Source organism: Somniosus microcephalus, chromosome 11 (genome assembly GCF_052327205.1).
Source record: "Somniosus microcephalus isolate GS21.2 chromosome 11, FLI_Smic_1.0, whole genome shotgun sequence".
NCBI lineage: Eukaryota > Metazoa > Chordata > Chondrichthyes > Squaliformes > Somniosidae > Somniosus > Somniosus microcephalus.
In genome coordinates, this window is record NC_140997.1 from 34,360,201 (window position 1) to 34,385,387 (window position 25,187).

A 25,187-nucleotide genomic window follows, 5' to 3' on the forward strand; every position below is an offset into this window, starting at 1 on the left:
CTAAGACTCTAGGTTTCCTCAACAGTTACACAACAAACATCCACTCTTGGTATGGTAAAAGGAGCTATGTGCCAGTGACCTTGATGTTATAGACATCCAAGCTCAATGCTCCATACCAAACTGACTGCACACCACCAACTGCTTAATCCAAATCTTTGTGTGAGGAGCTTTGGCAAAGACGCCCCCTCCAGGGTCCTCAATAGCAGTGACAGGTCGGTGTAAGCTGGAACCCTCTCTCCTGCTTTCCTATTCCTTCTTGCCACAAATTCAGCTCACAGGTTTCCTGGATCTAGTCTGTCACACATTGTTATAAATCTCATCATCATCAAGAAACTACTTATGAAATAACACTGGACGGCCAGCTGGTGGCGCCGTTCAAGGAGTATAAATACTCGGGCATGGACCCCAGCTTGTCAGGGATCTTTTGTAAGACAAGGAGCTAGTGAAATACAACTAGACTTCCATGTTGTGAAACAAGTTGATTAAAGCCTTGCTTTATACTCAAACCAAGTGCGTGGTGAGTTTTATTACGTCACACATCATGGGCAAAAGGGATGACAAACCATTGACTTCACAGGTAACTTTTATTATTTTGTTATTTATTTCACTGTTAATGCTTCTTAATCAATATTCAAACTCCCCAACCAGACAGCTTATGTAGAAATGCTGCCAATACTTGTTGTCGCTCATTTGTGCCATTCTCTGGGCTTTTGCCACTATTTGAACTCTGGTGCTCTCCAACAAACCCAAGAAGGGGTCTTTGTATGTCTAAAGACAGCTTTATATTGATTTGGCATCTGATCCAACAGGCACTTGTAATGACCCATCTGCATGGAGGCTGGAAAAGTCAGTGGAATATGCTACGCATACAGAAAGCCTTAATGAGCCAGATCACTAGGAGATTTTGATTGATGCCAACTTTCATCTGGACTGTACTGAGAAGAGATTAAAGGCACCCTTTCTCTTCTTCCTTCAGTGACATCAAAGTTCCAATGCAGGTTACCTTTGTGGCCAAACAGTTCTCCCTCACTGTTCAGATGGTAATAAAAGACAGTACAACTTTTCTTTGCACAGTAACACAAAAAGAAACACATTTTCCCACATCAATCTTGCTTCCCAACAAAATTGGCATGAGGTGTTTGTCGAGTATGAGGGCAGGCTAATCAATTGCTTATTGCTTTTGCTCTTTGGGGAAGCAACATCAAGCCGATTAGCATCTCTTGTCTCAGTGCTTTTTAAATAAAACTTGTTTGAATACAATTTGCTTTAAAAACAAAATGCAACTGTTTCCACATCCTCTCTGTGGAAAAAAGGTCAAGAAATCGCAAATCACAGTGGATGGAGCAGAAAATGGATCATAGTTGTAATGTGATTATTAAGCAGAATAATTTCATTATATTTTCAAACTAGAAAATAAACCTTTGATACTGCACTGTAGGGATAAAAGTGAAATAAATAAAATTGAAAAAAGTCACCTGTGAATGCAACAGAAGACCAAAGCAGGCCCCAGCAACTGGTTCCTCAATCAACCAAAAGTTACACAAAGCTATTGGTTCAGAAGTCAGCATTTGTCAGATTCCCATACTGTGCCAAAATAGCCCCAAAAGTTACATAATTTTAAGACTTCAGACACAATAAGGTTAATATGTCTATAAAACACAACACAGCTGGAAATGTTCTATGTTGTAAAATAACAGTTAAAAGTCATTCATTCAATATTTTCCAGCAACTATCTTCAACCAAGCCTTTTTTTTAAACTTGATTTTTTTCCCCTGAATAACGCTGCACCAATCCAGTACCACAGCCACCCGATATAGTCTGGTCACTGGCTCTGAAGTACATGCACTCATGCAAGATCAGCTGGCATCATATTTTCAAAGAAATGTAGACTTGGGAGATCCTTTAGGCTGCAATTTGTAAAGCAATGGTCATAGTATTTTGTTGCAATTTGGATTCAAGTAGCCCAAGGCATGGATCCGTGGGATGTGACTATGCTCCACTATTCTCAAAGTGCCCATTCTGAGGAATGCGCTCAGTGGGAGGTAAAGCATTCTCCCAACACCTGCTGGCATTCAGCTCATCACCAGCCTTGGCAACAGCTCATGTGCAGGTAGGCGACGCTCTCTCAGCCAGAGAATCAGACATTGCATGGGAAGGGAAAATACATTTAAAATGAGGGATTTGAAAAGAGCATTTTCAGTTAATTCACAAGGACGTTCCAGGCTATTGGAAAGTTACATGAACATGTGTGTCACATTTTGGGATTTTTGGACCAATTTTCCACTGAAAGGATTTGAAAAAAGTGTCTCGGACCGAGCTGCATGAAATCTAGGGCTCCACAGACCTGAAGAGACGCCAGGGGCTATGCTGGTTTCAGGGGGAGGGCTAGCTGGGTCAACTCCGAGCACCACGGTGGCACGTGGGGTGGCAGCAACTGACTCACCAAATAATTCTAGGAGGTTCACAGTCCAAGGAGGCCTGGGTAGTACAAATTGAGGGGGGCTGGAGGGGTTGCAGCTAGTCAACCACACCTGAGGGCTAAGGGAAAGGCAGACAGAAAGCTAATCTCTCACTTTACAAACTGAATTTTAAAGGGCATCATATCCTGAGAGAGGGTATGCAGTTGAGCAGGTGTTTGGGAGGCTGGTCTGCCCCACACCTTTGAAGGATGAAATACCCTAATGTGTCTTACCTGCTCAAGGAGGAGATATGGGAGGCCACATATTGCACTGTCAGTTTGGGGGTAAGGTGAGTCGTTCATTGGGGCACAGTTGCAGCATCTAGTTGGCAGATGGCCAGGCGAAGGTAGCTTGTGGCGGAAACCAGGAGCAGCTATTATCACAAGATGAAGCTGGGGAAGAACAGTGGTCCAGCCACAAAAGGCGCCCAGCAAATTCAGGGCCTGTCAGATGGCACAGACATATCCTGCCACACAGTGAATGGCGTCAGCCTTGGCTCACGCCTCAGAGTCAGAAGGTCATAGGTTCAGGCCCCACGCCCGAGACTTGCAGCTGACACGTCGGTGTAGTACTGAGGGAGTGCTGCATTGATAATGAGATGTTAAATGGAGCCCGAGTGCCCTCTCAAGTGGGACTAAAAGATCCAATGGGCTATTTAAAAAAAGAGCAAGAGAATTCTCCCAGTGTCCTGGCCAGCATTTATCCTTAAACTATTCCATGCAGCTTGAGAGCCCCTTGGGGCTGAAAGGAGCCATAACATGGTGGCACTGTATGATCTTCACAGGCAAGCCACAAGGCTCGGACGCGAGGGACCTGCCCTGGGGCAGGAGATGGTTCAAGTTTTGCAACTATTTGACCATTTTCTCAGAAAGGATTTGGGAAAAAAAGTTACTTTAAAAGGATAATGTTTTATAGCATAGCATATTCACACAAGTTTTTTTTTTACAACATTACAACAATGACTCCACTTCAAAAAGTACTTCATTGGCTGTAAAGTGCTTTGGGACGTCCTACAAGGCATGACAGACACTATATAAATGCGAGTCTTTCTCTTTTTTAAATGAAGACGAAAGGTGATTAAAATGTTATTGTCTTTGAGAAAATTGAGAAATTTATTAACCCGACTTGGCAATTGATAAATGCTTCATACCCAGGAGGTGTCTGGCAGGCTCTCCTCACGGGTAGTCGTTGTTGTTTTCATACCGTCACACTTTTCCCTTGGAGAACAGAGTGAAGTAGCGGAAGGATTTGCAGGCTGATTAACAGATCTTCTAGGCTGCAACATGAACTCTCCTTCCATGGTCGAAACCACTTTTATACCAGCCGATAGGGTGGTTAGTCCTAGACGGTGGGAGGGTTTTATGGGCTCCCACAACCCATGTGATGAGGAGGGGCCACTCACTTGCTGAGCATCCTGCTGGATGTCCACCCAGAATTTAGAGCCGGAATTCCGGTCCCCACACGCCAGGACTGTCTAGAGCAGGCGGCAAACCCTGCTCCTCTGACTCAGAGCTTGGAATGCTATCACTAACCAAAGGCTCGCTCTACTCTTCTCAGGATTATGAATGCAAGAGACACAGGCAGTCCATCGAGTCTTTAAACAGAAACCTGTGAGAGTAAGCTTTCACTAGACAAAAAGGAGGAGATTCCAGGAGGGAGTTAGGAGTTACAGGAAACTTTCTGGTATCCGGCACGGACGGGACCAACCTGGTGCCGGTCCATCAACAATGCCGGATAACCGAACGCTATAGTAAAAGATACGGAGCTCAGAGCTCCGTATAAAGCAACAAACCCTTACAGCTTCAAAACAATCGGCACAAGTTGCAAGCGTCTCTGTAGCTTAGCAATAGCTTCAGCTACACCCTTGCACAGCAACAAATGGGAGTTTAAAAAGGTAATAAAAGTAATAAAAGTTAACGGAACCGACTCCTGAATTTTGCCGGTGGATAGAGCGTTCCGGTTATTTAGTGGCCGGTTTTCCTGTACTTTGTTTCTGTCAAGCAAGATGAGCCACTAATGTGGGGAAGTACAGTGTTCATTACTTTGTATTACAACACAAGGACAAGTTGTACCGGAAAATTAAGCGAGTCCAATCATAATTGTTGTTCTGTATGTTCACTCATTGTGAAATAAAGCAACTTAACGATTAATATCTGGCCTTGTCATACCAAATATATTCTCAGTCCACCTTTAAAAAGATTATAGAGTACTCGGGGCAGATGGGAAAAGATTGAATATCCAGTTCAGATTACAAAGGGGGTTATTGTTAAGTGGATCTTGGGCAGTATGCATCAACTGCAGCATATAAGGGGCAGGTGATTTGCTTACAGGAGTGACCACCAGCACCGAGCCCAACAAAAATATCTTCAGCAGGCCCAAATTCGTAACAAGGGGTTATTTGGATTACCGGGGCTGAAAATTGTTAGTACTCTGGCCACTTACCCTGGATATTGGGCCTCGGATCTCATTCCTAGGGACAGCGCTACGGTAGGAGGCCACGCAGGCAAGTGCAGGAAGTTTGGGCTGCGGTTAGCGTCGCACACTTGGACACTTTCCAGCAGGGTTTACAGGCAGCAATCAGGGTGAATTTTCCCCAAGCTGCTGCTCTCACCAAGGTGAGCTGACTCAGCACAGGCTGAGGACCGAGCCTGGGCCCTCCCGGTGTGTATGCCTCAATATTAACAATAGCTGCCATCACTCACTAGACCATTAAGGCAGCTTTGAATAATAATTTGAATGAACTTTTTCGATGTTAGTTGTAATCACACTAGTGTTCTATCACCATCTTCAACATTATGAACTACAGTACCAGTAATGTTCTTCACAAATATTTGGCTTGCAACTTAAGAGAAATTTCTCTTAGTCAAGAAATTTATCTTCGTCAAGAAAAGATTCATGCAACATGGATGCTGCAACTTGAAGTAATTGGTCTCAGCGTGACTGTAATCCTTCAAGCAGGAAATCTTCTAGATTTTCCTACATTACAACAGTGACTACACTTCAAAAGTACTTAATTGGCTGTAAAGCGTTTAGGGGCATCCTGAGGTTGTGAATGGCGTTATATAAACGCAAGTTCTTGGTAATTTGATCAAAAAATGACAGGAAGAAAACCATACCAATACATTATTCACTTAAACACTCAACAAGAGGCCACCTTGTGTTTTCATTAGTATTCACGTCACAGTATGTTTGGGCTCAGGCTAGAACTGCGGGACTTAATTACATCTTGAAATATATAATTTACAAAAGCTCATAGACAGCCCAGCATGACGAATGCTATCATTGCACAGAAGTACCTTAATTACTGATTCTGAAGAGTGCACCGCTCAGCAAATACCTGCAGTAGGAGGAAGTCTGCACACCAGTATCCCAGAGACACACAACTCCAGTTGACGGAAAGATTTAGTCTTTTTTTTTATCAATTGCATCATCTATGACTAAACAGAAGTTTTACTTCTAAATAAACTTCAATGTTGAAATGGGGGGGGGGGGGGGGGGGGAAACAATCCATAATCCCATTTGCAGTTCTACGAAGCCACCAGTTAGTATGCACACATTAAAGGTTTGTAAAATTTTGGAGTATTGCTGCTGACCCTGGTGAATAAGTCAACAAACTGATGACAACTCTTTTGAAACCTCCAGCATAATGCAATGATCCCGAATGTAACCTTCTTGTGAGAATCCAAGGGGAAAAATTCAGATGAATGTAGTCTCTATTGGACTGTGCATCCATCAGCACTACATGAATAGATTGAGGCAGGATGTGGAGGTGTTCACTGAATGCTTTACATACTTGGCTCACAATAGCAAGCCACACCCTTGTGTACTTTTTAAATTACTGCCAGTTGATCTGCTGTGATGTTACTCACGGACAAAGGGAAGAGATTCAACTCAGGCAGAGCAGCGACCAACTGGGCCAGAATCTGAGCAGTCAGGAGAAAAATACTGTTCTAATATATTAAGTTTATACTAAGTATGTTGTGCACTTCCTATACTGATACTTCAGTGCAGCACCGAGGTAGAATTTTACTGTTGGACATGCTGTCTTTCGGGTGAAACATTAAACGTGTGGATACAAAAGATCCCATGACACTATTCAAAAAGAAAATAGGGGAAAAAGTTTGCTGTCCAACATTAATCCCTCAACAAATATCACTAAAACAAATGCTCAGGTTACTTATTTCATTGCTGTGTGGGACCGTGCAGTGTACACTGGCAATTGTGTGTTTACCTATATTACAGCAGTAGCTACATTTTTAAAAATTAAATACTTAATTAGCTGTGAAGCTTTGGGATATCCAGAGGTTGTGAAAGACCTATACAAGTTGTTTTTTTATTTACACATCACAAGCTGAATTCCCCCTCACAATCCAACCCAAAATTAGCCGAGAATGAGGGACAATTTGCGAGGTGACTGGGATTTCCCTTCACCCCATCCCCACCTGGCCTGCCATGGTTACAAAATGGAGACAGAGGGCTTGGGAGAGGCCTCCTCTCCCTCCAATTCAGTTCCAATACATACCTGTTGAAGAAGTTAAGTTTCAGCTGAGGCCTTCAGAGGGAAACTTGATTGAGTTTTTTGGACACTTTCAAGACCTCTTGCCATCTTTCTGGTGTTGCAGTCGAGTCCCCACCACTGCAGTACCTCCAGGATTCTCCTCTTTGCACTGGTGGGGTCCCTCTTAGCGACAAGAAGCCCACCGGGAGCCCACCATGCATCAAAAATGTCCCCCAACCAAGGGAAATTGGTCAAGATTGGGTAGATTCAGAGGGATGGGCAGAGCTCTGCCCCAAAGAGAATAATCCTGGCCCACCATTCTACGACAGACGGTCATTCCTGCAACTGCACAAATCTGCTACTGGATGTCACTTGTCGTCAGGTCCCCACAGCATTTTCATGGGCTAAGCTAAGAGATACACTAATTTTAAAAAAAGGGAAAGGGAAAATGCTAAAAATAATGAAAAGTAGAGTAGAAAATTTAAAAAAATGTCTGCCTTATGTAGTCAGGTGAGGATTTAATTGGACCCTAATGTTGTGTTGTTTGAATGGCTCAATGGCCAACTATGAGGTGCCATGGATCCATGAACAAAGTTATAGGGCACGATCTCGCTAGCCCTGGGGAGGCGGGATTGCCGGGAAAATGGCAGAATCTGGGGGCGGGTACCCATCCCGCCCCCAACCCGCCTCCATGCCATCTTCCCAGGAGGCGGGTAGCCGACCTGCGCAGGGTCCCGTCTCCTGGAGGCGGGATGGGGATTACAGCCACTTAACTGCCTGTTAACAGGTAGTTAACAGGCAGTTAATAGGATTATCCCCATTTTTCCACCAGAGACGCGAGCTTCCCGACCAGGGTCACCGAGGTGAGCAGTGGGTCGGAGGGGTTCAAAAGTGCGCTGTGAAGGTAAGTGATGGGGGCAAGTGTGGAGAGTTAAGTGTGTGAGGTGAGTGAAAAGTGATAGAAAATGTTTACTTGCCTTTGTTTCTTCCTGCAGGCTTCAACAGTTGAGGATGTGGAGAGTCCCGCATCTTACCAGCAGAGATGACAGATGGCTGCTGCATTCTCAGATGCAACAGCCATCTAATTTCTGCTCACAAAAGAGGTTTGATGAGTCTTGAATACAAGAACTCATCAAACAACAGAGAATGTAGGAGATGTAACACCTGCCCCTATACCTCCCCCCCCTTCCCACTGTCCAGGGCCCCAAAACACCCCTTCCAGGTGAAACAGCGATTTACTTGTACTTCTTGCAATCTAGTACACTGTATTCGCTGCTCACGATGCGGTCTCCTCTACATTGGGGAGACCAAACGCAGATTGGGTGACCGCTTTGCGGAACACCTCCGTTCAGCCCGTAAGGGTGACCCCGAGCTTCCGGTCGCCTGTCATTTTAATTCACCGCTCCATTCCCACTCGGACCTCACCGTCCTTGGCCTCTTGCATTGTTCCACGGAAGCTCAACGTAAACTCGAGGAACAGCACTTCATCTTCCGATTAGGCACTCTGCAGCCTTCCGGACTCAGTATCGAGTTCAACAATTTCAGATCGTAACCTCGGCCCCTATTATATTTTTACTTATGTTTATTTTTATTTTTTTTCCCCACCCCTTTGTTTTGGGTTTTCCCTCCCCCCCCAACCCTTTCCTCTTTTTTTTTTTGCATGGCAGCTGTCTCTCATTCTGCCAGTGCATTTCACACCTAATCTGAGCCATCTTTTGTCTCTTTACTAGTCCTATCACCATCTCGTCTCGTTTTGAATACCTCTTAATGTCTATTCACTTCTTTCGATCTATTTCATTTCCTTTCCAGTTTTGAAGAAGGGTTTCGACCCGAAAAGTCGACTCTAATTTCTCTCCACGGATGTTGCCTGGCCTGCTGAGTTTTTCCAGCATTTTCTGTTGTTATTTCAGATTTCCAGCATCTGCAGTATTTTGCTATCGTACTAGAGAATGTAGGTGTTTGACAGCTTCACAGAGCTGTCAAATGATGACGATTCATCTGTCAAAAATTTGACAGATGAAACATCATATGCTGACGTTCTCGGTAACCGGCTTCCCCTTAATTGGCCTGCTAAGCCCGCTGGGCGGGCTCAACAAGGTCAATCAAGGGAAAATAGCGTGGGTTGGTCACAAGTCGAGGGAGGGGGGCCTAATACCCAACAAGCAGTAGTCCCGCCTCCAACGCACCCCCATTGACAAAATCGCCCCCATAGGTTCAATACTGAATTACAGATGCAGATTTACTATTGTATTACACAGACACCCCAACATACAATACTGAAAAGATTTTTAATAATTTGTCTGAATGTTTCAGACTCTTGACATTTAAGAAAATCATATGCAAAGCACAAATACATATTTTGACTATACTAACCAGTGATGTTATATTTTAAAAAATCAGTAAATCTAAAAAATATTTTTAAAATTTTGACTGGTCATCATTGTCAATCTGACAGAATTTAGATATGCTCTGGTCTGAACTAAACATTATAGATTAATTGAGGTGATTAAACTAACAAGATTGTGTACAGGTAGCTCACATATGCTTTTAGTGGTTGCAGGCCCAGTGTAAACACACAATTCACAATTCACAATTCAAATCGCTTTATTGGCATGATAAGTTACATCTTATGTTGCCAAAGCATCAAAATACATTCATGGTTTAGCACATAAACGCAGTTCTATTCATACAGTGTATAAACAGGTATATCCCTGAGTGTATAAATATACATTCGCATTGTTTATATATATTCTTTTCTTAGTTTACTGGTTGTCCCTCTGTTCATGGCAAGCTGTAACATAGTGTGCCGCCAGTGTTATACAGCTTCTCTCCTCTCCCAGTAGGAATGGGAGTTTTTGGTTGTCATTCAGATTTCTGAAATCAGGGCATATTTGTGAGAATTTTTGGTAGAAATTCTCCCTGATGCCCTGATATTTTCCGCAGGCTGTGAGGAAGTGCATCTCTGTCTCCACTACTCCCTGACTGCAGTGAGAGCATATCCTGTCTTCTCTTGGTAGCCTGGTCTGCCTGTGTCTGCCTTTTTCGATCGCTAGGCTATGTTCGCTAAGTCTGTACCTTGTCAAGGTTCTTCTCAGTTTGTTATCCTTTACCACGCTCTACAACCCAGTAACTTGTAATACTGGTATAAGAGAAACAGAAAATGCCTTCAATGTTGGTAAAAAAAATCTTAACCAAAGCTCCCTGTTTTTTTTTTGGTGTAGGAAGGATGAAAGACACCAAGACCAGCCCTCAAATTCTCAATTTCAATTTTATTTGTCACATAACCAAATACAGCAAGTGAAATACAGTCAGTGAAATGCTTTTTTCTTAACGAGCCGAGCGCACCAAGCAGCAAAGGACACTTAGCTGCCTGGTACGCACAGAGCCCGGAAGGACAGCTGCCATCTTCATCGGCGCCATCACAATAGGGTCCGCTCGCGCCTCGCTCCGCCTTTCCCGCACTCCTGCCCGACTATTGTGTAATCCCTGCTCATACAAATTTCTTAAGATAAATTTTACAACTTGCAATCCAAGTGCTGACTGTTGTAGATTGTTGTGTATTGGGACCATATATCAGGATTTTGGGTGTAAAAGTCAGCATGCCCTGCAGCACTTTCTGTCCATAATGGTTGCAAAGCCCTGCAGGGCCCACTACTCTCCACACCCAAATTGCCCATATGTGTTCCCAGCATGCAAAACTGACAGGAGCACAAATTTATAAAAACCTACCCTTTTAAATCTACACAGAATGCCAGTTGGGAACACTGTAAATTTGCATCAGAGCCATGAGAGAAAATTCCATGAAACATGGGTTCTGTAGAAGATTATGTACAGCAGGCACCTCAAAGCACTGGAGAAGTACCACCAACACTGCCTCCGCAAGATCCTGCAAATCCATTGGCAGGATAGGCGCACCAACGTCAGTGTTCTTGCTCAGGCCAACATCCCCAGCATCGAAGCTTTGACCACGCTCAATCAGCTCCGATGGACAGGTCACATTGTCCGCATGCCCGATACGAGGCTCCCAAAACAAGCGCTCTACTCGGAGCTCCGGCACGGCAAGAGAGCCCCAGGTGGGCAGAGGAAACGCTTCAAGGACACCCTCAAAGCCTCCTTGAAAAAGTGTAACATCCCCACCAACACCTGGGAATCCCTGGCCCAAGACCGCACAAAGCGGAGGAGAAACATCCGGGAAGGCGGCGAACACCTCGAGTCTCTTCGCCGGGAGCAAGCGGAAGCCAAGCGCAGGCAGCGCAAGTCAACCCAAGCACCCCTACCCACCCGCCCCTTCAACCACCGTCTGTCCCACCTGTGACAGAGACTGTAGGTCCCGCATTGGACTCATCAGTCACCTGAGAACTCATTTTTAATGTGGAAGCAAGTCATCCTCGGTTCCGAGGGACTGCCTAAGAAGAAGGATGTCCAGTAGCAGACTGTCTAGGGACCAGAGTAAAATAACACTGCTCCAAGAACTTCTGCTAATTTTAAACCAATCAAAATGAAAAATTGTTTATTATTTTGGGTGAGATTACTGGCTCATTACACAGCACATTGCAGATTACCCAATACATGCAGGTACATACACAGACAATCAAATATAATGACATAGTTCTGTACATTAGGGTGGGGGTATTCTGACAGGACCAGCCAGGGTCATTCTTAGTCAGGGCGAGTGGAGCTCATGGGGTAAAGTGGTGGGAAGTATTGTCTTACATTAAAAGGGCATCAGGACTTCACTCTTCAGCAGTCAGTCTCAGGTACAAATGAGATATAAATTTTTTAGGGTAATTTTCCGACGTTGTACTCCCAGTAGGGAGTGTCACTCAACTGAAGTACATATCAGAAATTTAGACGGATGGCAAATTTTCTGACCATTTGTTCAGGAAATTGTGCACAACATGTTTCTAAATTCCTGATATGTGCTCATAGTTCTGGAGCGCCAAGTCAGATAGTTACCACGGTTACTTAATTCCTACATTACAACAGTGACTACAGTTCAAAGTACTTTGGGACATCCTGAGATCATGAAAGATGCTATATAAATGCAAGTTCTTCCTTTACCTTCTCACAAAGTTCTAAAATTGCAATCTGTAAATGAACACTTTGTCATAGTGACACAACAGCAGCTATTTGATTATAATTTGTGCTATTACTGGAAAAGAATTTATCATCAATAGCAAGCCTATATTTTACTGAATTGGCAAGAACAAATGTTATAAATACTACTTTGAGGGTCAAATTGCCGGTACGGCAAAAGAAAAATATCCTGGAGTCAGCTTTTAGCCACATAAGGCAAATTAGGTCCAGGAGGCGTTTAAAGAGCATACGATTACTAATCAGAGTTATTAATGACATTTTATAGATGACTGGCGAGACAAATTTCCTGGACTGACTAGGGAAAAAGTAAGCCAGCATTCCCGGTGACCCTGGCTGAAGTGTGTGTGAGGTAAGGACAGGATTAGGCACAGCTGTGAGGCACTGCACAGTCAAATAACAGCCCACACTGTGGAGACTCACACATGAAGAATGGGCAAAATAGCTAGCCAACCACAGCTATGGAAGAGTGTCCCACCATGAGTCACAACTGGCATGGGTCGGGATAAAGGAGGCCTACACTGGCATAATTAGTGATTTTGCAGCAGTGCATAGCTGGTGATGAACCTAACAGAGGCTGTAAGGTACTGAGAGTCCCCCCAGAATTTTAATTAGGATCAAAATACAACATAAAAAGGCAAAGTAATGTTGACATGATCTTACTCTACCTTTGCATTTCATCTGAATAGTAAGCATCTTAAAATAATTCTTCAAGTAAAGGATACCAATTAAAATTATAGGCGACAATAACAAATGCTTACAGTTTTCAATATATACCTTCGGTTTTATTTATATTGCTCATTCTGCACTCAATATATTGAATCATCAAGAAGATCCCAGTTTAAAGCTCAAATCATGTTCCTCACATCATCCTGTGGAGAAACTCACAGCAAAAGAAAGCAAGGCTTCCTTTGGACACTAAACGGAAGTTGTAGTTCAGGATTTTTAGCTTATTCTCACTGATGTAATAAGGGACCCTTCAGTTGTCAGAAACTAAAAGCTGCGTCGTAGATCAATGACATTTTTAATAAATTAAACCACTTCAAGCTATTTTTTCCAATCAAAATAGAACTATCCTACTGCTTCCAGGTACAGGTCAGTGAATCACTGGCAGAAACTGTTTACTTTATTCTGGCCAAATTTACAAAATAAATCTCAACGGGTTGCTGAATTTAATAGCTAGCGGAAAGCAGCTATAGGAAATCAAAGCAATAATGGAAAGCTAATACTGTATTGGGCAAGACTTACAAATGTTGGCACTGGATACAGGATTATTGGGAGAGCAGCAGCAGATATACAGTCTGTGAAGACAGACTTGTGGCATTAAGCATCATGCTAGTGGAAAATGATACATTGACCCAAATCTTTCAATAACATTAACAGCCCTTACTCAACAGTCTTCACACAGTCCCGGCCAAGACTACCTATCCGCATTAGCGTTACATCCCCAGTTAACTCACATCAGTTGAAGTGTAAAACAGAACATAGAACTTTCAGAACAATAGCAGTAACATTGCAGATTCCTTCTATTAGCATTTTGTTTGGCAGCTAAAAAATTGATAAATACGATGTGGTCTCAGTAAAATTTGCGTAACTTTCACCTAAATATGAAGCAATTTCCTTAAGACAAACCTTCAAAAATGAAGAGTGCTACAATTAAAATGATAGCGTGAGCCAGCCCGTAATTCAGCACTGGACACGTATCTCATTCTAAGAGGCTCTCTGAATTGCTGGGTGGTGGGACTGGAAGTGGTGGAGTGGAGTTAGGGCCCTTTGCTGAAGCTGAATGGAAGCGCTTTGCTCCATAGCTGACTGGCTTGTGTTAAGTGCAGATGTTGGGTGACAAAAGTTGAAAGTAGTGTTCCATGAAAGTTAAATCCTTCACCCAAAGAGGGAGAAAATATTCCCGAGTTCAGTCACTTTTTGAAGTGGCCATTTTGTGGCCGTTCTGATTACACTTCTCACCAATTGGACCTGCGTATCTATATGGATGAATGTGACAGGCCTGAATGACAATAAGTTGGACGCGCCAATGAAACGGAAGACCTCTGGAATCCAGTGTTCTAGAATGAAAGCTATGAGGAAGCAGAACATCTAATCTTGTATCAAAACACTTGATCCAATACACATACTTTTCCACAAGTTAATGCTGTAGGTACATCACACCCTCATTATAATGTTCTCAGTCGTAGAAGATTACAAAGTTACTGAACTTGGCTGTCTGAGTTACTAAAATTACACTTTATGCAATATTAAATGAAATTGAGATGTAGTCATGTACACAACATTATAACACATAAACAGCTCCATTTCTAAAGACCACGCTATACTGCAGATGGACACCAAGTCCATGCAAGACAATGCATTAGCCAGATGGGTTCACTTCAAGAAAATTTAAATGTAATAAAGGGATCACTGGCATGTTCAGAGAATTAAAACCTCTGATGTAGTTTCAAATCAGAGGAGCGGAATACTTTTATTCGCGTTCATTTATTGGAAAGGACTTGCATTTATATAGCGCCTTTCATGTCCTCATGATGCCCCAAAGCACTTCACAGCCAATGAAGTACTTTCGAAGTGTCATTACTATTCTTTTGTAGACAAACGTGGGAGCCAAATTGTACACAAGGTCATACAAAGAGCAAATGAGATAAATGACTAGTTATCTGTTTTGGTGGCGTTAGTCAAGGGATAAATATTGGTCAGGACACCAGAACTCCACTGCTCTTCTTCAAACGTTTTCATGGAATTTTTTACACCCACCTGAACAGGCAATTCAATATCTCACCCAAGAGACGGCACCTCCAACAGTGCAGCACTCTCTCAGTACAGCACTGAATTGTCAGCTTAGATTTGCTCAAGTCCTGCAGTGGAACTTGAACCCACAATCTTCTGACTTGAGAGGACAGTGCTATCACTGAGGCAAATTAACACTTTATTTATTCGGTTGCTTAACAGAGTACAGCTGGAAGCAGCTATAACAAGGACAGATTTCTTGTGGAAATATATGCTAATAGTCTGTGTTTGCACCCTGAGCCTCTATCAGAAACTAGGGTGTCAACATGCAGGGCACAGGTTTATTAGGGCCTACTGCAAATTGCAACATCATGGTTCAATGCATGATAACTAACTGTTTCTAAACTTCTGTGTACAAGGAGCTGAGTTTCAGATGATGATGTCTGGAAGAGAGTGAGTTCCACAGATTGAGAAAGCAGTGTTAAGCTAAGCTTTGCTGCTTCTATTTCATGCAGACATTTGGGTAGGTCTGGATTGTTCTGGTCATAATCAGCAGTTTGGCTAACACACTACTAGTATTTATGCTTTGCTCTAATTATGAATTTGACCTTGTAGAGGATTGTGTACAACAGTGCCGGCTAATAAACAGCCATTATGGTTTAGCTTTAACCTGAATTCCTAGTACCTACACTAGGCTTGTCCTTTGTTCTGAAGGACTTTGTATGGACTGGGGACTCAAGACTCCACTCCCTACAACAATCAGAGAATTACACCTAATCCTTGTGAGACTAGACTGTAATATCTTAGAATGAACACCCTTAGAAATAATAAGGAGCAGTTTGTGATTGTAGTTCTTCAAGTGGTATTGTAGGAATTAACGAATTCCTACGAATAACTGAGATTGACACAGGAGAGCAATTAAACAGGTCTTTACTCAAAGGAGATGCCACAGGGACTGCCTGGGTAGCCCCGTGGTTTGTGACGTGACGTCATCGCGTTTGCCCGTGTTTTCCCGTGCTCTTAAAGGGGCCACGTCCCGTATATGCAAACTCTATATACAAAACACAGTAATGCCTAACACAATGGTATAGGTTTAGGCTGGTGTTAGAACATCGTTAAAGAGAATTATATACAGTTATCCAGAGTCATTCAGTGGTTCTGCCACAGTATCCCTAATCTCAATGGGGGTATATGGAAGAGGTGTAAAGTCTGTGAGTTGTTTAGTTAATTAATACACAGACTACCAGAGTAACTTAAAACAGGACTTTACTATTCGAAGGTCAGGGCGAATCTGCCAAATACATCCTGACACAGCACTTATATACCGGTGTGGTCACCGTCGGTATTACAGTATACAGAAGCCAACAAAGTAGTGCCACACCTAAAATAGTTCTCTTAAAAGGTGAACGGTTACATACAATGGTTTTCTTAAAGGTAGACGGATACATACACTACAATCCTCCCTTTTTAGCTTACAACATACTTAGTCCCCCATTAAACATAACATATATTCAACTTCATGTAAAACAATTCACAGGTATAATCTATGCGGGAAACAGTTTACAGATTCAGTCTCTGCGGGAACAGTTCACAGATTCAGTCTCTGGTCTTGACTCGGTCCGAACAACATCTCTGTGGTGTAGCCGGTTCACATTGCTAGCGTGACTCATCCAATAGTCTTTCCCTTGACTTAACAGCTTGAACTTCCGTCCTGCTGAACCAGCAGTGCTGACTTTTACAAACAGCTGGACTGCCTTGGTAATTTTTCCTACTTGCCAACTGATTTGGCTCCCTTCGTAGGGCCCACGTACATGATCTGGTAGAAGTGATAATGATTTAGATGGTTATCACCTTCTGCTTCGTCTTTTTCTTTTCTGCTTCTTGGAGACTCTCGGGGCTCCCTTATCAGCTGCCAGCTGTAGCGCCACCATCTCCCTATGTTCCTTAGACTTTAAGTGCTTCATCCTGATTTCTGCACTTTGGGAGTTTTCATCACAAGCTGGGCAGACCAAGTCCTCGTAATATTCCGTGTCACTCAACAGGTCATGGTAATATTCGGTGTCGTCCTGAACTAGTCTAGCGAGAGGGCCTGCTACTTCTTCCTTACCCAACTGGACGTTAGCCGACTGTTGTTCCCTCCCTAGACATCTTTCCTGAAGAGACTTCTTCATGCGTTCATATTCATCCCGCTCTTCCTGGGTTTCCTGCAAATCCTTCACTAATGACCTCATTTGTGATTTCAATACTTCCCCTTCCATCGGGGATTGATTGATCGGGCTATTCAATCCTTCTACTGGAGCAGCTGTTTCAACATTCTGTTGTTCACATAGACGTGATTCAGCGTACTTTTGGCATCCCAGTAAAATCTGTGTTGCAACCTCAGCTATTTCCATAACTTTTGAGAGCTCCGAACTCCTTCCCTTTGAAGATTGAAGCTCGTGTTCAGATTGTTCCCATTGCAGAGTCTTGTCCCTCAGCATATGAAGGAGTTGGCTGACCGTTAACTCTTCCACGGGAACACTGTGGATCAGAGTCTTCTCCATTTCATCCACCTTTTCCTCCAATGCTTTCACCTTTTCCTCTTGTACTTTGGCTTTCAGCGCTCGGAGAAGTTGCGCCTTGATGCTCTCTAGCTCATGTTCAGGGGCCATTCTTACAGTCTCTGTGTTTCTTACAGTTTCCTTTTCTTCCACTGAAAGGATTCCCAGTTGAATCTGTTCTTCAAGTTGTTGAACCTCGGTCATTGCCGCCTCATATTTGTCTTGGGTTTCCTTCAATATTTTTATGAGTTCTTGGACATCTTGTCTTTCATGTTCTGCCATGTCTTTCACCTCTAATTTCTCATCTATGGATGGAACTTCTACCGATGAGTCTGTCTTGGCCTTGAGCTCATCGAGAATTTCCTGCAGCCTTTGGACTTCTTGCTCATGTTCAACCTTTAGTTGCTCATATGCTTCTACTGAAACTAGCTTTTCGGAGGTTGCCGAGTTAATCCCCTCCAGGATTGTAGCCTGGGCCTGTTCATACTGTTCCTTCAACTTCTCAAACTCTGCTTGTAAGGAGTCGTAGAGAAGAACGGGAATAAAATCCTGGCTTCCTGAAGATTCCTCTTCATTTGCTCCTTCCTGCAAATATTCTAACTCCTGAACAGCATAAGGGAGATGTGATCGGTAATTGGTCACAATGGCTCTATGGTCGCTCTCTGCTTGAGCTAGCTGCTTCTGTTGTCTTTCCAGATTCTCCCATTCGGTGTCATAGAACTTTTTCATTGTTTTCATCTCTTGTTCGAGACGGTAACTCACTTGTTCTACTTGCTGTCGTAATTTGAAATAAAGTTGAGTCCGAGCTCGGTGTTCGTCAGTCATGGATATGTCCGTAAACTGAACAGACTCAGAATTCTCTGTCAAACTATGTTGTCGTTGTTCGGTGGAGTTCTGTTCTGAAACTTTGTTCTTCTCTGGAGCATAAGCCTTTATGCATGCCTTCGTTCTTCCAACCTTAGTCGGCAAGTCCATTTTAGCCTTGTCTTTCATATTTGGGTTGGTCTTATCGTCATCCGATTCAGAATCTGAGCTGATTGTCTGCACCGAGTCCTCACTCGTTATGGCTTTTAGATAGTGCCATTCCATGTCTATTTTCTTGATCCACTCCCGTCCCAGAAGTGGTGGTCCTCCCTCAGGTAGTACGTATAAGTTCATTCTTGGGTGTTCTTTACCCCCATCTCTCACCTTGACTCTTATCTTCCCCATGGGGTATACTTTATGCCCCGTGTATGTCTGCAATACGAACTTGGTATCTCTTAAGGGTATATGTGAGAATAGCCGGTGGTAATCCCTTCGATTTATGACTGATAGAGCTGATCCAGTGTCCAACTCCATTTTCACTTGGACTCCAGCTATTTTTAGCATGACCCAGATAGTTTGTAGGTCAGCTTCCTTACTCACATTGTGAATTCTCAGACTGCCCAGCTCCTGGCCGTTTGGGTCGGAGTCCGAATTCTGTTCGTCTGAACTCTTCTCAGCCACCTTGTGTACCTTGTTGTACTTTTCCTGTGATGGCTTCCTTTGGTTGTTGGTCTTCTTCCCTGACCGGCATACCTTAGCTATGTGACCCAGTTTGCCACATTTCCTACATTCCTGGTTCTTAAACCAGCATTGGTTCTGGTCGTGTGTTGTCTTCCCACAACGATAGCATTTTGTTGTACTCGAGGTAATTTGATCCACACTGAGTGCCGCTGCCTTTAGCTGCATTTCCGCAGTTCCCTTTGCTGCGGCTTCGTGCGATGCTGCAATAAGGACAGCCCTGTCAAGTGTAAGGTCGTTCTCTTCGAGTAGTCGCTTTTGCGTTCCTTCGACAACCCACACACGAACTTGTCTCGCAATGCCTCTGTCAGATTCCCTCCAAACTGGCAGTGTTTCGCTAATCTACGCAGTTCGACCAAGTATTCTGCGTTGCTTTCGTCTTTCCTTTGCGTTCTCGCATAGAATTTGAATCGTTCCGCCAACATCAACGGTGTGGGGTTCAAGTGATCCTTCAGAACAGTCACAATATCATCGAAAGTCTGATCCGCCAGTTTAGCTGGTGCTAGTAGATGCTTCAAGAGCCCGTATGTCTTCGCGCCCATCGACTTTAGCAAGGTTATAGCTTCTTCTATTTTATTGGCCTCACAATAGATCTCAATGCGTTCCACATACGTGGCCCAGTCTTCTACCTCGGAATTAAAATCGTTGATGTTACCACGCTTAGGCATCTTCCTCTCTTCCTGATAACACCACGAATTATTTCTTTAAATTTTCTTTTATTTATTTTTTTTCCAAGATGGCGGTTCCCGCGAAAATGGCGGTTTCCCGCGCTTATCTTCTCTCCCCGCCCACTTCAATGGCGGTTTCCCGCTTCTGTCTTCTTCCCCGCCTAATGGCGGCTTCCCGCGTTTCTTCCCTTGCGGGATGGGTACACTTTCCCCACGGGCGACGGCCGCTGGCTTTCAGGTTCACAGCCTGCGCGTCGGCTTCAGGGCTTTCCCTTTTCTCAGCAGGGCAACCGGCGCTGGGTACACCCCGTTGACGGCAAACAGTTTCAGCCGCTGGGCTGGCTCTCGCTCGGTTCCCCTTGCTCGGGCTCTGTCTCTCTCCCGCTCGCTCGGCTCTACCGGCGCTGGGTACACCCCGTTGACGGAGAACAGTTTCAGCCGCTGGACTGGCTCTCGCTCAGTTCCCCCTTGGTCGGCTCTGCCTCTCCCGCTCACTCGGCTCCCAATCGCGCCTCCCAGCCCTCTCGCAGTCCGGTGCTTCCCTCCCCAGCTGCGGCTGAGTTTATCTCTTCCCGCGCCTACGCGCCCGGTTGCAGCGCTTCGTGGCTTCGGTCGCTGCCCGGCCTTTTTCGCCGGTCGCGGTCTAGCTGTCTCACGACGCCGTTGCGTCCCCCAGCCTGTCTGTACCGCGGCTTCCTTGCTCCACGCTGCCCCAGTCTCAGCGCCTCTGGACCCGACTTCTGTCCGGCTCCTTTCCCCCTCAACCGTGGTCGAGTGCACTGCCCTTATCCTCCGGTTATTCTTTTTACTTTCCCTTACTCACAGTCACCGTGGCCGCCTTGCTTCTCGTGCTGATCGGCTCACTCCTCACCGTGGCAGAAGGGACAGTCAGTGCCTGTTGCTGATGGAAGTCTTTGTCTCTAACTTCTTCTTTCTTTCCAGTTCTGCAGCCTCGAGTTTTCTCCCAGCAGAACGACAAGGGCGGTTGCCTCTTCTCGACGCTCGTTAACTGCTTCGGAAGTATTGTTGCCGCAGGGTACGATCGGACTCGTCACCACTGTAAAGTCTGTGAGTTGTTTAGTTAATTAATACACAGACTACCAGAGTAACTTAAAACAGGACTTTACTATTCGAAGGTCAGGGCGAATCTGCCAAATAAATCCTGACACAGCACTTATATACCGGTGTGGTCACCGTCGGTATTACAGTATACAGAAGCCAACAAAGTAGTGCCACACCTAAAATAGTTCTCTTAAAGGTGAACGGTTACATACAATGGTTTTCTTAAAGGTAGACGGATACATACACTACAAGAGGCAGTTAATGCGCCTCCAAAAAGGGAGGTAGAGAGGGGTCAGTAACTCCACTGCAGAACAGGTAGAACAGCTACTGTGTGTCAAAATACTTATTCATACACAAAATATCAAACAAACAACAATGCTGTCTCTACATCACCCCCCTCAATATATACAGTCATAACCATCTGTTACAAAGTTACTGAACCTTGCTATTTGATTTATTAAAGTTACATATCAGGTAATATTACAGAACATTGGAATTCAGCTATGTGCACAACATTTTAACACAAAATGCTTGGCACTGATGATAGAGAGCTCTTTGTAAAGGGAGAAGAGGATGCCAAACAACAGACAGTAAAGATTGAGAGGGAAGAGATAGATTTTTAAGACACTTTTCAAAGAAGCAAGAAAGTGTTCGGGAAGAGGATTCCAGAAAGCAGGGATGAAGTGACGGGATGGGGCGCTACTACTCAATGTTGCGGCGGCACACAGCACCGCTTCATTGCAAGCCTCCTCCCTGATTAAAGGGGAGGGGCCTAGCGCTGCACGCACCGGGGCCCTGCCAGACTACCAGGGAGCAGGGTGCCATGGAAACAGCCCGGCACTCAAGAGGATTGCTAGGCTGAGCGATCGCAGCTGGCACCCCGCATAAAAAAGTGAAAGGGGGCAGGTGCTGGCAGTCGGCCAAAATACAAATGGCCGCCAGACACCTACCCTTTAAGTAGCGCAGCCGCACGCTACCGCCAAAAAACTGTCCCCTGATCCCGTCGGTCCCAATGCCCGGCAATAGATCAGGGGGCGCAAGGCAACTTTGCGGATGGGGAGCTAACGGGGCGCTGTGCATGGCGATGGCATCATCATCACCAGCGCAGTGCCGCGGGGCGCTACCAGCTACCACCGCCGCTAACCTCCCGCTGAGTTTTGCAGGAAGCGTTAGCGGCACCACGCCCGGGCATTTGCACCCCATTAGCGCCCCCCCCTCCTGCATGAGGCACAAAGCAACCCAATTTCTAGCCCATTATATCACCACACAGCCCAACTCTGACTTTCAGTAAAGCTAGTTGAAATTCTGAGGTTCAACATTCTCCCAACCCACTGCTTCTCAAGCCACACACACACATTTACACACACAACAACAACTTGTATTTATATAGCACCTTTAACATAGTAAAATGTCCCATGGCACTGCACAGGAGTATTTTAAGACAAAAAAATTGACACCGAGCGACATAAGGCTAAATTATGGCAGGTGACCAAAAGCTTGGTCAAAGAGGTAGGTTTTAAGGAGCGTCTTAAAGGAGGAAAGAGAGGTAGCGAGGCGGACAGGTTTAGGCAGGGAATTCCAGAGCTTAGTACCTAGGCAACAGAAGGCACAACCACCAAGGTTGGACGATTATAATCAGGGATGCTCAAGAGGGCAGAATTAGAGGAGCGCAGGTATCTTGGGGAGGTTGTGCGGCTGAAGGAGATTACAGATAGGAAGGGGTGAGACCTTGGAGGGATTTGAAAACAAGGGTGAGAATTTTGAAATCGAGGCGCTGCTTAACCGGGAGCCAATGTAGGTCAGTGAGCACAGGGGTGTTGGGTGAATGGGACTTGGTGCAAGTTAGGACACGGGCAGCCAAGTTTTGGATGACCTCAAGTTTACGTAGGGTGGAATGTGGGAGGCCAGCCAGGAGTGCATTGGAATAGTCAAGTCTAGACACACGTACGTATACACACACGTACACACACACACATGCACGCACACACACACACAGCTAATTCTCTATTGCACTGACAAATATTATTTCATTTGTAGCAAAGTGATGTATGAGTTGCCCTTTAACTTTTCATTCACAATTACTCACTACAGTTAAAATTTAAATATGAAGGCTGATTCTTTTCTTTTGAGAATTTGTGGCATTCTGAACATAGCAATGAATTCAAAAGAGTTTTTTTTTGCAAATGTGAACTGCTTTTTGCTGCACTGTTCCACATTGTTTTCTTTAGCTACATTTTTGGATTATAACAGGCAGCAGTCTCAGCAGAATATTGACGATGGGATTTATAGGAAAAATAATAGTCATTACTGGTTTCTTAATGCAGCTAAACTGTACTTCACTAAATGGCATACATGTACAGTTGTCCTCTGCATGAAAATAGTTAGCCTTTAGTTCTTTTTCAGCTGACAAACAACTAACTTCTAAAAGAATTTTGAAACTGCTGTGAATTAGCCAATGTTAATTATAAAAATGAGTTCAAGAAAAGTTAAGAAACAAAATATATGGAATAACCTCTGAATTAAAAGTTTAACTGTACTACAGTAACACAGCAAATGGGACCAATGATACATAGCGCAGAGAGTGATGGATACAGGTTTGATTCCTGACACTGGTTAAAACCAAAGTGCCAGGCAGAAGAAAGAAAACCTCCAGCATGGTATAAATCAACCTTTCCCTTCGTTATCGTAAACCTTTACAACATTCTATGCAACAAAACTCTTAGCAAATAGAGCTGGTGACACAATGGGTTACAACAGTGCCCATTCACCACTGAGATCTGGGTCCAAATCTAGCCCAAATCTAGGATGAAAGCGGTTATCTATTCTGTTCCCACCGACAGGTCACAGCTTGCGTTTGTAACTACACGTTAGTCAGATGTAGCAATGAACACAAGAAAAGCTCACAGCAACCATACTGTAGTGATGTAACACAAGCTTTCCATAAAGACAGTGGTGGAGGGAATGAAGCAAGAGAGTTATGATGGAGCAGATCCTATCTTCAAATTGTTTTTTTTTTCCTTCCTCCTGCTGTTTGGTCTGATTTTCCCCTTCCCTTTCCTCTTCCCCTCCCACTCCTGAAGGTGTGGTTTGGTTCCATACAGAGCAGGCTCCCTCCAGCATCTCCTTCAAGCACCCACTTTTCAGGTGTGCACCTAGTGAGTATAATCAAGCTATCTGACAACAGCGACATCACCACCTCATCGGATCATGTCCCCTCACCTGATGTCCACATACACACTACCTGCAGCGTCATTAGATACTGATCAGGAGTGTGAATCTTGGTTGTATTTTTCTCCCTCAAGGACCCAGAGGACACTGCCACAGCGGAGGTCAGCTAAGTCAACACAGGCCAGGGCCATTACAGTATAATGACTAAAGAAGTCCAATTCCATTTTTACTACATAGGATTGTGTGATTTCTACCAGTGTTTTTGCAATAAAATATCAGGATTCTGCAAAAACTATAAATCAGCAGCTGGGGTCATTTGGTCAATCAACCTCATTTCCCTCTCTGAGATAGTGCAGCAAAATGCTACAATTGACTGTTATTCGCAAAGTTCCCATTTCACAAACCTGGCCATCATATCTTATTCTTAGTCTATCATATGCACAAAAATCTTATTGCGCAAAATAACCTGTCAAACTGCCTTTTGAAAGAACATTTCTTTAGCTTCGTTATCTTTACAGGATAACATAACTTACAAGAATTGACTTAGAACACTTGAACTTTATGGAAACACACCCACAAATAAACAAAAAACCTCAAGGAATGCTTAATGTATATCACAATGCTATGCCCCACTGAACTGCTGACGTTAACAGGCAGTTAACAGCAGGCAGTTAAGAGGATTTATTAATGGCGATGCTCAATATGTTTAGAGCTTTCATATTTCTTCAATGTATTACGGCAAGAAAACCTGCTTGCAAAGAGGTTTTATATTTAATCAATCGTGATTATTCTTTAATCGAAATGAGACTATATCCAACCCGAAAAACTGCAGCATTGTTTGCAGGTGCACCATGGCAATAAGTGCAACATAGGGCCGGATTTAGCTGTAAAAGTAATGGCGAGGCCAGCAGCGCTCACCGTTAGTTATGTGGAAATCGGACAGCAACATCCGGCGACCGCACATGCGCAGTTAAACGCAGAAATCAAGAAGTTGCTGTCCGAGATGCGCTGTTCCTCTAAAACCTTCCGAAAAACCGCATCTCGCCGTCTGACTCACCATTCAAATACATTGAATGGGGTGAAGTTGCTGTACTTACCTCATTAGATTAATCTCGCCAAAAAAAAATGTAGGGCTTGTCCATTACAGTCTACGTACCCTTTTAATGGTGTGTCTTAATTACTGCCAAACAACCTCTCTGAAACTGAAAATTAATTTTTACAAGTGTCCAATCTCATACCTTCAGCTTTTAATTAGTTGGAGATTTTTTAAACTATTTAAATAAAAATATTTTTTTACTTTTTCTTTTGTCTCTCGCTCTCTTAATCCAATCTTTCCCTCTCCGTACCCAATTTAACATTGAATTCACTGTTCTTACTGACACTTCCTGATTCAGACTCTGCGCTGCTCAGTAACGATTTT

General features: G+C 44.0%; 1 protein-coding gene across 3 annotated transcripts in view; it reads right to left on the reverse strand.

Annotated features, from left to right (window-relative positions):
- rhbdf1a (rhomboid 5 homolog 1a (Drosophila)) overlaps positions 1 to 25,187 on the reverse strand; it is a 423,866-nt gene that overhangs the window by 389,730 nt on the left and 8,949 nt on the right. The window lies entirely within an intron of this gene.